The sequence below is a fragment of the Physeter macrocephalus genome, chromosome 2 (assembly GCF_002837175.3).
Source record: "Physeter macrocephalus isolate SW-GA chromosome 2, ASM283717v5, whole genome shotgun sequence".
NCBI lineage: Eukaryota > Metazoa > Chordata > Mammalia > Artiodactyla > Physeteridae > Physeter > Physeter macrocephalus.
Genome location: NC_041215.1, coordinates 110248542 through 110260995, shown reverse-complemented (window position 1 = coordinate 110260995; position 12454 = coordinate 110248542).

The window sequence follows — 12454 nt, the reverse complement described above, 5'->3', positions numbered from 1 at the left end:
TCAGTTATTGTATTGTTCATCTCTGTTTGTTTGTTCTTTAATCCTTCTAGGTGTTTGTTTGTTCTTTAATTCTTCTCTGTCTTTGTTAAACATTTCTTGCATCTTCTCGATCTTTGCCTCCATTCTTTTTCCAAGGTCCTGGATCATCTTCACTACCATTATTCTGAATTCTTTTTCTGGAATGTTGACTATCTCCACTTCATTTAGTTGTTTTTCTGGAGTTTTATCTTGTTCCTTCATCTGTTACATAGTCTTCTGCCTTTTCATTTTGTCTTTCTTTCTGTGAATGTGGTTTTTGTTCCACAGGCTGCAGGATTGTAGATCTTCTTGCTTCTGTTGTCTGCCCTCTGGTGGATGAAGCTATCTAAGAGGCTTGTGCAAGTTTCCTGATGGGAGGGACTGGTGGTGGGTAGAACTGGGTGTTGCTCTGGTGGGCAGAACTCAGTAAAACTTTAATCCACTTGTCTGCTGATGGGTGGGGCTGAGTTCCCTCCCTGTTGGTTGTTTGGCCTGAGGCAACTCAGTACTGGAGGCTACAGGTTCTTTGGTGGGTCTAATGGTGGACTCCGGGAAGGCTCATGCCAAGGAGTACTTCCCAGAGCTTCTGCTGCGTGTGTCCTTGTCCCCACGGTGAGCCACAGCCACCCCCCGCCTCTGCAGGAGACCCTCCTACACTAGCTGGTAGGTCTGGTTCAGTCTCGTATGGGGTCACTGCTCCTTCCTCTGGGTCCTGATATGCACACTACTTTGTGTGTGCCCTCCAAGAGTGGAGTTTCTGTTTCCCCCAGTCCTGTCAAAGTCCTGCAATCAAATCCTACTGGGCTTCAAAGTCTGATTCTCTAGGAATTCCTCCTCCCGTTGCCAGACCCCCAGCTTGGGAAGCCTGACGTGGGGCTCAGAACCTTCACTCCATTGGGTGGACTTCTGGGTATAAGTGTTCTCCAGTCTGTGAGTCACCCACCCAGTGGTTATGGGATTTGATTTTATTGTGATTGTGCCCCTCCTACCGTCTCACTGCAGCTTCTCCTTTGTCTTTGGATGTGGGGTATCTTTTTTGGTGAGTTCCAGTGTCTTCCTGACAGTGATTGTTCAGCACTTAGTTGTGGTTCCAGTGCTCTCACAAGAGGGAGTGAGCGCACATCCTTCTACTCCACCATCTTGAACCAATTTCCCTGATTCATTCTTTATATGTGGACCTTTGTCTCTAATTTCATAAGCACCATTTCATATGATGAAATAATTCCCAACTGCTTTCAGCATAAAGCCTAAATGACTGAATATGTTAGAAAGCTCTTCTTGACTTGGCTTCAACTTACCTCCCCAGTCTTATTTCCCCATCCTTGCCTTCCTCCCTTCTCTCTTTGTCCTCCATGCTCACAGGAATTCTGTAAACTCTCAGTACCCACTGCAGATGAATCTTACCTTTAAGTCTTTGTTCATGCTGTCCCCTGACCAGGGAAGCGTTAGTCTCCTCATTCATCCAGCAAGGTCCTCTTCATCCTCCAAGATCCACCCCAAATGCCTCACCCTTTGAGTAGTCTCCCCATTCCTGCCACAGGCAGAAGTAATAACTCTTTCTTTCACTGTGTATTTTGGCTAAAATCATTTGAGGAATTCTGTATTAGACATCTGAATTTATTATGGGACTAGACAAGAAGCTATTTCTATAGATTAGCAGACAATATGACATCAAAGGGGACGGTCCATAGACATTTCCCAAGCTTTTAATTCACAGAGATAAGAATCAATGCCATTTGGTCATCATAAGTCACAGAAGCTTATACTGTCTTCATGTGCTTCTACAGCAGGTTTTGCCATAATGTGTAGACATGGTAACTACAATTTCTGAGTCATGGTGCTTTACACTAACATGTACAAAGCATTATGTTATGAAAACAAAATATTTTGTAGTGTTTATTTTGAGCAGGCATTCTAAAAACTAGAATAATAAACTCAGAGCCTCATTTTGATTGGTTGTCACCCAACAAAAAAATCTTGACAGAAATGAATTCTGCATTTGAGTTTTCTTCACTCTTGTTGGACTGATAAGACTTCAATGTCAACACCAACTCAGCTCATAAAAAGCTTCCTGAAGATGACATGACATATAAGTGAGACTACAGGGAGTTTATTTTTTTGGTGTAAACTAGGGATTTAGGTCTCAATGTATTACGATAAATTAGATCACTATAGTGACTTGAAGGTAAACATAAGTAACATGTTCAATAGGCCCTTTGGATCATTTCTACCATCATTTCATTGTCTCCTTGTTGATTTTCTTTCTCTTTCCTAGTGTGCATTGACCACAGGGACAATTTCCACCGGGGTAAACTTCAGAACAGCCATCAATATTTTAGCACTCCTGAAATTTTCTCTAAAGATAATTGTAGAGGTAAAAAATTGACTTCCTGTCAGAATACCTTGGGTCCAAGCCTTTATTCCTACCATTTACTGTTATTTTGTCGAGTCAATCTTTCTTTGGGCTATTTTCTTACCAGCAAAATAGTCATAGCAATTCCTACCTCTCAGTTTGTTTTTTGAGAATTAAATTATGTGACTTTTTTTCAGAGTTGGGTACACCAATTAAAAGTATGACATTTATTCAGAGGGTGATTCATCTCAAACACATCCTGCCAAATGGTCACCAAGTGCCAATGAAGTGCCATACTGCATTGTGCCTAGTGAAGAGAAAGGGACTGTCTCACATCCAGCTTGCAGAAAGGCAGAAAAGAAATAAGTATATAAGTAAAAACTGTGCTGGATGACACAAAGGAATGGACATGCTCTCCTGAGAGAGAAAACACCTTCATGGAGCTTGCCATCCTTGTACAGCACTATCTAAGAATCACGTGTGAAGAATGATCTTATGCATTTTCTATAGCATAAATGTTGAGAGTAGAGAATCTGTCTTTCCGAGGAAACCCCAAGTTATACCTCTGTTTCAGACAGCAGTGCTAGACTTTGTAGATTCATTCAATAAACATTTATTGTGGGCCACACATTATGTATGCCTGGTGCTATGATTGGCACTGGAGAAAGATAGAGTCCCTGCCTTCTGGAAGCTCAGAGCCAAGCCTAGAATAGAAGAGTAAAAACAGAAGAGTCCAGTGGAACATATGACAACATGAAGGACGAAGTGAGCTCAAAGCGAGATGAAGGCTCAGAGGAGGGGACTAGCTCAAACTAAAGAGGCAGAAGTTGAAAAGAGGCTTCCCAGAGCAGCCATGTGTAAACACAGTACAAGGCATGAGAGAGCACAACCGTTTGGGATATTGTAGGTGGTTCCATACAGTTGGAGAAGAAACTTTGCATTTTAGGAGACAAAGAAGAAGAAAAACCAGCCCATAGAGATGGGCTTCATGTGCCCATCTAAAGATTTGGGATTATGTCCTAAAGGTTATGGTGTTACTAAAAAAGGATTCTCAACATAGGAGTGATGCATCGCTTTTGCATCCGTAAGAAAGTGTTACTATATGTTACATTTAACTTTTAGAATGTCTATATACATATAAATGTATAAACCATAAGTGTGCAGCTCGATAATTTAGAAATTATATATTAGGAGGGGGCTTTGTTATTCTATAGTAATTTACAGTCATTTTGGCTGTTATCTCCTAATTTGGTACTATAGGAGTTTCCTTCTTCCTCTGAAGGCAAGTCTAAGTCTAAAATTAAAGTTTCAACTGAAAATGAAGACATATTTATTCTGGCCTAAATTATGATAGAGTTCTACATCTGAAGGGTGTAAGGGAATTCAGTAAACATGATATTCTAAGTGCAGTGTGACTGTCAGCCTTCATTCTGGCAAAGGGCTTGGATAATGGAGGCGGATGGGGGAGGCACAGCTCTGTACGGTGGGACGGGTGGGACAAATGTAGAAATGAGACCATCAAGGCAGAGAACCCAGGAAGAGCCCTGCATCTAGGCCTTCCTGAAATGGATTACCCTGGAGGACCCTGCTCTCCCATAGAAACCAGGTCCTTTTGGTTTCCATCTATTCCACTTCCCAGCGGCACAAATTAATTGACTCCATTGATAAAGATCAGCATCTTTTTGCCTTGACTCCCTCACTGCTCTGGGCATCTTCCTTGGCCTTTAATGTTTACCAGTAATTTCTGCTCATTTCTAACTGTGCTCAACGGCGTTGCTCTGTATGTGAGCTCCTCCTCCCGCCACCATCTGCTGCTGCTTCTGCTACAAAACACAGTCCCTTTGTAGTGGTTTGCTCACTACCCGACCTTGCTGGGCTAGGTGGACCACTTCCCAAAGTGTTAACCAGCCTGTATTTTGGCTTCGCTGGTGTCTCTCTTGGTCCAGTCACTGGGGCCAGGGCAATAGGACAAGTGAGGCAGAATATGATTCCTCCACATGAGGAATTTCCTGGGCTGTTCCCTAAGCAGGGCCTGTGAGCTTGAGATTTCCCTCCAGATTTGGGACTGAGGCAGACATATATCTATCTGTTTTCCACAATGGCAACAACCCGCCTTAAAGTAGTTCTATGGCAGCTTTAGAGTCCAAAAAATGCTGCAGGAGGACAGTATAGGGGCAATGATTGCTTCAAAGGAAGAGGAAGAATGCATTTTTTACCCCTTTCCAAGACTGAGTGTTGGTTTAAAACTATGTGAACCGGGTCAGGTTTCTCCCCTGTTTAAAGCTTCCCAAAGCTTTCCCACTGCACTCAGAATAAATCTACTCTCCTCCGCAAGGCCACTCAGGTGCTGCCTGACCCAGTCCCTGCTTCCTCTTCAACATTGGCCTGGAATTCTTTTCCACTCACCCACCACCCTTCAGCCATACCAGCTTCCCTTCTGTCACTCAAACACTAAAGCTCTTTCCTCAGCTCAGAGTATTTGTACCTGCTCTTCCCGCTACCTGGAACTCTTCCTTCAGCTCCCAGGTGATTGAATCCTTTATGTCCCAACTTGAATGTCACCTCCCCAAAGAGATCTTCCCTGACCAACTGAATCAGAAACTCTGAAGATGGTGTGAAATGAAATTCATGTTTTCTGGCAAGACAAGAAAAATTTAAACATAAAAAAATTTTCTCTGCCCTTTGGCCTCCTCTCTCCCCTCTACTATGTACTGTGTATCTGCATTAGGCATTGACCAGACCTTCCTCATCAGCAGAAATTCCTGCTCACCCGTAAAGAGCAACTTCTCTTAAGACAACTCCTTAAAGATAACATTCCTTCTTGATAAGGGGTGGCATGGCACTCAGATCCGGATTATGTAAACTGTCAATAATAAGTCATTTGATGTACAGTCCTCTGTCTCAAAGAAGATTATATAACTGTGTCTTGACTTCTAACAGGCAGAGCAGTTCTCTGAGCTTTCTGAGTTGCTCTTCCTGGGTTATAATCCTCAAATTTGGCTCAAACAAAATTTCCACTTCTTTTGTAGATTGACTATTCATTTTCATCGACAGTGGGCACAGCACACACTGAACTTTGAGAACCCTGTCTAGGAGAGCATATGAAAACAATTCTAGTTTGAGTCAGTGGGAGTCTGAGTTCTAAAGGACTTACGTGCCACTACAAATTTATGAGATAAGTAAATATCCTATATCTATATCTATATCCTTATGCACTGTTCATGTGAGAAGTACTGTAAAGAAAACAGGATAAAACAGGGACCAATGATGATAGTGTGCTATGAACCCCGAGGTTGCCCAAAATCTATTCATTTATTCATTAAACAGGGCAGTGGCCTTGGCCGAGTGTAATTGAGGTAGGTTGGTCAGAGAAGGCATCCTGTGCTCCTGAATCTGCTCGGAGTTGGGATGTGAGTCAGGAGGTGTCTATGGATCTGTGAGGAGGGAGGTCCAGGCAAAGACCTTAAAGCTGAAAAGAACTTGGTGTATTTGAGAAACAGAAAGGAGACCAGCACAGAACCCAGAGCTCGGATGCGGAGAGAAGGATAAGAGTGTAAAATGAGGCACGAGCCATACTGTACATGGCCACGGTGGATGGTTTGCATTTCATTCCTCTTGCAATGGGCAGTCTTCAGAGTATTTTAAGCAGGCAGGTGGCATGAAGGGATTCTTGGTTTTAAAAGATGACTCTGGATGCTCTGCGGAGAACGGATCATGAGGGTAGAGATGTAACTGATAATTTTTGTTTAAATATTTAATTGTTTATTTTGAACTTTGTTTTATTGAAGTATAGTTGATTTACAATGTTTCAGGTATACAGCAAAGTGATTCAGTTATATATATACACATACATATATTCTTTTTCGGACTCTTTTCCATTATAGGTTATTACAAGATATTGAATATAGTTCCCTGTGCTATACAGTAGGTCCTTGTTGTTTATCTATTTTATATATAGTGGTGTGTGTCCGTTAATCTGAAATTCCCAATTTATCCTTCCCTCCCCCTCTTTCCTTTTTGATAACCATAAGTTTGTTTTCTATGTCGGTGAGTCTGTTTCTGTTTTGTAAATAAGTTCATTTGTATCCTATTTTTAGATTCCACATATAAGTGATATCCTTTGCTATTTTTAATAACATACTTATGAGGCTTACAGTGTACTCAGCACTGCTTTAAATGCTTTGTAAGCTATTACCAAATCCTGTAACACCCCATGAGGTAGATACTATATCACTCCACTTTTTGAACGAGACAACTGAGATTCAGAGCGATCAATAAATTTTCTGAGATCGGACAGCTGGTAAGTGTCCAGGACTCAGACCCAGGCCGCAGGAATTCAGCCTCTGGGCTCATAACCACCATGCTAAAATAGATATACTATTCCTGCCCTCCCTCCTGACAAAGGATGGCTTTGAGCTTAAAATAGTATGCTCTCGTAAAGTGCTTTGGATATTAAGAAGGGTACTATGTGAATTTAACAATGCACATTATATTGTATAAATATAAACTCATTAAACAAAGCATAATGAATTGGCTGCTAATCTGTATATTGTGGTTAAAAGCAGCACTAATATTTGCAACAAGAAAAACAATTAGCACATTCATTAAGTAGAGTCCTGCTTACAGTTCACTCATTAACTTTAATCGTCTATGAGATGCTTGAACTAAACTAACCTGTCAGCCCCAGAGTCATTAGTGCCTGTCTGCCAAAGATGATGCTGTAATTTTTAGGGTATGTTTTAATTTTACACACTAACAAAGAACCCAGCTCAGTCAATAATTTCCCTAATGGTATTCATAATCAAGATATTAAAAATTATTTAAGCTAAGAAGTTATTATCCTTCACAATAGCACCATTAACTGGATCCTAATTGTTACATTTATTTCCCTTTGCTTTTTGAAATATTATAGCTCTTATTTGGCCTTTAAATAGCAATATACATTCTTAAACCGAACATATCAATATTTCTAAGATGGTATCATTCTTAGGTCTAAGTCAACACAGAGAACTCCATATGTGACACTGGATAACCAGGAAAATTTAGGAGAATTGTTCTTAATTTTTTGAGGTATGACAGATACCTTTGAGAATCTGAGTATACTATGGACCTCCTCCCAAGAAAAATGTACTTGTAGACAATTTCAAGAGATTCACAAAACTCCTGAAGTGTATCCTTGGATCACTAGGAATCCCAGCGTAAGAATCTGTGCTTTAATTTAACTTGACTGTTTAGAAGCAACTAAAGTTTATCCCTAGTTTATGATAAAAGCCCATCTTAAAAGATGAATACTAATAGGTATAGAAAGGAGAAGTAGAAAACTCACTGCTGAGAAAATTTGAATATGGAGTTGATACTAGATGCTTTTAGTATATTATTGTTTCTTTTCTTAGATGATATAATGGTATTTGTTATTCAGGAGAATGCTCTTATTTTTAGGAGATGTTTGTTAAAATATTTAAGGATAAAGGGTCATGAAGACTGAATTTACATTGAAAAGTTTCAACAAGTTAAAGAGGTGATAGATGGATAGACAGATACATACATACAAACATACATACATTTATGGACTGAATTGTGATTCCGGCCCCCCTCAAATTCATATGTTGAAACCCTAATCACCAATGTGACTGTATTCGGAGATGGCTTTTAAAGAAGCAACTAAGGTTACATAATGTCACAAGAGTAGGGTCTTTATCGTATAAGACTGGTGTCCTTATGAGCAGAGAAAGAGACAGGAGGAGTACACATGCACAGAGAAAAGATCATGTGAGGACACAACTGGATGGCAATAAACTTCACAATTGGAGAAAATAAAATTCTTTTCTTTAAGCCATCCATTTTACAGTATTTTGTCATGGCAGTTCTAGCTGCATAAGATAGATGGGATGGATAGATAGATGATAGATAAATAGGTAGAGAGAGAGAGATTAAATATGGGGAAATATTAAAGACTGAAGAAACTAGGTTGTGGGTATATGGTTGCTACTTTATTATTCTTGCAAATTTTCTGTTTGAAATTTTTATAATAAAAATTAGAAGGGGAAGCCTCCTTGCTTTTGAGCATTTGGGGTAATGGAAAAGAAAGCGTTATCGTCATTTTAAAGTTCGGGGGAAAAGCAGAATTTACGTGGATATTGAACAGAAGCTAATATCAGAAGATTCCAATGGAATAGAAGCTTCAGAGTTGTTCTAGAAATAAGATTGTGGAAGAGGTTAACAAAAAAGGAATGCCTTGGGTTAGGATTATAATTTTCTTAACCCATTTTAATTTCAAGTAAACTGAAACTTCTTACAGGTTTTCTTTATTTAATATTTTCTATGTACAGCTATAACTATCAGCCTTGATCACTGGAGCTTTGAAGAACCTGTTTAAAAATACTGATATGATTTATGGCTTGCCAGAGTTTGAAGATAGTACCAGTAGATATGGCAGGAGGAACTGATATGGAACAAGGCCCTCCCACTGCAAATGTAGGATCACTGGATACAAGGAATTTTAATGCATTGCTAGGACACATAAGAAAAAAAAGCATAAATGGAGAGATGTACTACAGTCCTGGGTGGAAAAACTATTAAAGATATCAGTTTTTTCCAAATCTATATATAGAGTCAATGTAATTCCAATCAAAATCTCAATCAGATTTTATGTATCTTGATTCTAAAATTTGTATTGAAGACCAAGGTTGCCAATAGTAGAAAACAAAAACAATCTATATAAAAAGAAAAAAAAGGTTGGATGACTTGTCCTGGCAGATGTTAAGTTCTGGTTATGAAGATAACATGATAGTATGTTATTGGTGTGGGAAAAATAAATAAATAAACAAAGTAGTCCAGAAACTGAATTACACATATATTGATATATCATAGAAGGGACTTTGCATATTAGTGAAGAAAGGATGGATTTTTAAATAACTTGTGCTTGGACAATTGGCTATGTATATTGAAAATATAGAGCTAAATCCCTCACAATATAGCCAAAAAATCTTAAAATTTCAAATAAAACTTTTCTTGATAAACTTAGGCTAAGTAAAGAACTTACTTCAATATGACCAAATAAACAAACAAACTATAAAGGAAAATATTGATATTTTTGAGTACACCAAAGTTTAAAACGTCTGTACTTTACAGGACCTCATTTAACAGGTGAAAATAATCCACTCATTGGTAGAAGATATTGGCAATACATATAGTAAACAAAGGCTTAGTATGCAGAATAGTTTGAACTCCTCAAAGTATAAAAGGCAACTAAGTTGATGGGCAAAGGCATGAACAGACATTTCACTGAAGAGGAAAACAAAGAGTCAAAAACATATGAAAGTGTTGTTCCCTTATCAGAAATCAAGGAAATACAGATTGAAACCACAAATAGATGCCATTTATACTCACCAGATTGACAGAAAATGTAGTCATACAGTCCCACGCGTCGGCAAGGATGTGGAACCGCAACAACACGTCACATACACTGATGGGAATGCACATTGGCTCATCCACATTTTCCAATAAAGTTAAAAAAATTCATACACCCTGAGGTTCAGCAGTTTAATTTCAAACAAATACCATAAAGAGAAGTTTTCATGTGTGCACCAAAAGAGACATGCAAGAACATCCGAACAGTGTTGTTCATAATAGCAGACAACTGGAAACAACCTAAAGGGTCATAATGACACTGAATAAATATCTATATCTAGATAGATGATAGATAGATAGGTAGATAGATAGATAGGCCCCTTAATATTTTAGTTTGTATTTCCTATGAAAGCTTTTCTCTTTTTTTTTTTTTCAAAAAAAATAACTATTTTGTGGTACAGAAAACTTTCTCTATAGAAGGTGATTTCTAATTCCTTGCTCTTTTTTTTTTTTTAAAAAATAGATCTTTATTGGAGTATAATTGCTTCACAATACTGTGTTAGTTTCTGTTTTACACCAAAGTGAATCAGCCATATGCATACATATGTCCCCGTTCTCTTATAACCACTGTATAGCACCATTATCAGCATCAGGAAATTTAACAAGGATACAGTATTTTTACCTAATTTTCCATCCATAGTCAATAATCTTAGTCAATAAAAATCCATAGTCAACAATCTTCTTATGTTTCAATAATGTATCTTTATCCTCCAGTACAGGATCCAATGCAGTAATCATGCACTACACTTAGTTATCATGTTGCTTTACTCTCCTTTAATTTGTAAAAATTTCTCAAATTTTCCTTTTTTTCTCTCATGATATTGACATTTTTAAACAATATTGGCCAGACTTCCCCGGTGGTGCAGTGGTTAAGAATCCACCTACCAATGCAGGGGACACAGGTTCGATCCCTGGTTCAGCTGAAGATCCCTCATGCCCCGCACGGAGCAACTAAGCCCGCAAGCCACAGCTACTGAAACCCGAGCACCGCAATTACTGAAACCCACGCACCTAGAGCCCGTGCTCCGTAACAAGAGAGGCCACCGCAACGAGAAGACGGTGCACCACAACAAAGAGTAGCCCCCGCTCGCCACAACTGGAGAAAGCCCTCACCCAGCAACAAGGACCCAACGCAACCAAAAGTAAATAAAATAAGACAAAAAAAAAAAAGAATATTGACCAATTATTAAACAGAAAATTCTCAGTTTTTCTTTATTATATATTTTCAGTTTGAAAAATTTTTATGTTTAGATCTTCAATTAATGTGGAATTTATTCTTATATGTAGTGTGAGCAATGAATCTAATTTTATCTTTTTCCAAGTGGTTATCCAGTTGCCATGGCTCAACACCATTTGGTTAAAAAAAAAAAAAGCCAATCTTTGCCCCAATAACTTGAGATAACTTTGTCATGTACTAGAATTCTCCATGTAGGTGGTTTATGTATGAACTTTCTATTCTGTTCCATTGTTCTGCCTATTCATGCACCAGTACCATACTACTTTAATCATAGAGGCTTTGGAGTGTGCTCTGTTATCTGGTATAGTTAGTCTTCTCTCATATTTCTTCCGTTTCAGTGTTTTTCTAAATACTCTTATGTGTTTATTTTCTCCTATTAAGTTTAAAAACTTACCCAGCTGTGAAAAAGAGCTTGTTGGTATTGGTGTTTTTATTAGGATTGCATTAAATTTATAAATTAATTTAGGGACAAGTAACATCTTGATTATGTTGAGATGATCTAAGCAAACCAAGAGATATCATTCCATTTGCTCAAGTCTACTTTTGTTGTTTGAACATTTTTGATCTACAAAAATGGCATTTTAATACAGTTAACTCTAATGAATGGAGAAGATTTATCATGCCTTTGGATAGGAGACTCAATATAATGAGGATGTCATTTCTTCCCAACTTAAAGCACAAATTTAATAAAATTCTCATCTTAGCCTCAGCAGCAATTTCATTACCTTTGATAATAATTCCAAAATTCATTTGGAAAAGTAAAAAGCCAAAGAAGGTAAGAAAGAGAAGGGTGATGGAAACTTGCTCTATTAGAAACCAAGACTTCCCGTAAAGTCAAAATAATAAAGACAGTGTGGTATGGGTGCTTAGACAGACAGAGGGACCAATGGAAGAAAGTATAGAACCCAAAATCTGGACCATGGTGTATTAATCAGGATAAGCTAATAACAAATACGCCCTGAAATCTCAGAGGTTTAGCACTTACAGTTTACTTCTTGCTCATACAGAGGCCACTGTTAGTACAGATGACCCCGAGGTGATTTAACAATCCAGGCAGCTCTATCTTGTGGCTCTGCCATCTAAACATTCTTCAAGGAAGCTGAGAGATTGATCAACAAATTTTCAGTCTCATCCCAGACTTGACACAGGACACTGCTCACAGGTCATTGGTCATTGCTAGTTACATGGCCCTGCAGAGCTGGAGAGCAGCTGGGAGGTTGTGTCTTTGGAGTATCCAGGAAGGACAGGATAACCACATATTGGTGAGTGTTAGTAATGTCTACCTTATACAGGAACTTGGCATATGAAAAAGGTGACATTACAGATCAGTAAGAAAAAATGGAATATGCAAAAACTGGTAATGGGTAAATTGGTTTTCATACAGAAAAAAAAATTAAATTAGATTCCTATCTCACACTATGCCCAAGTATCCCAAA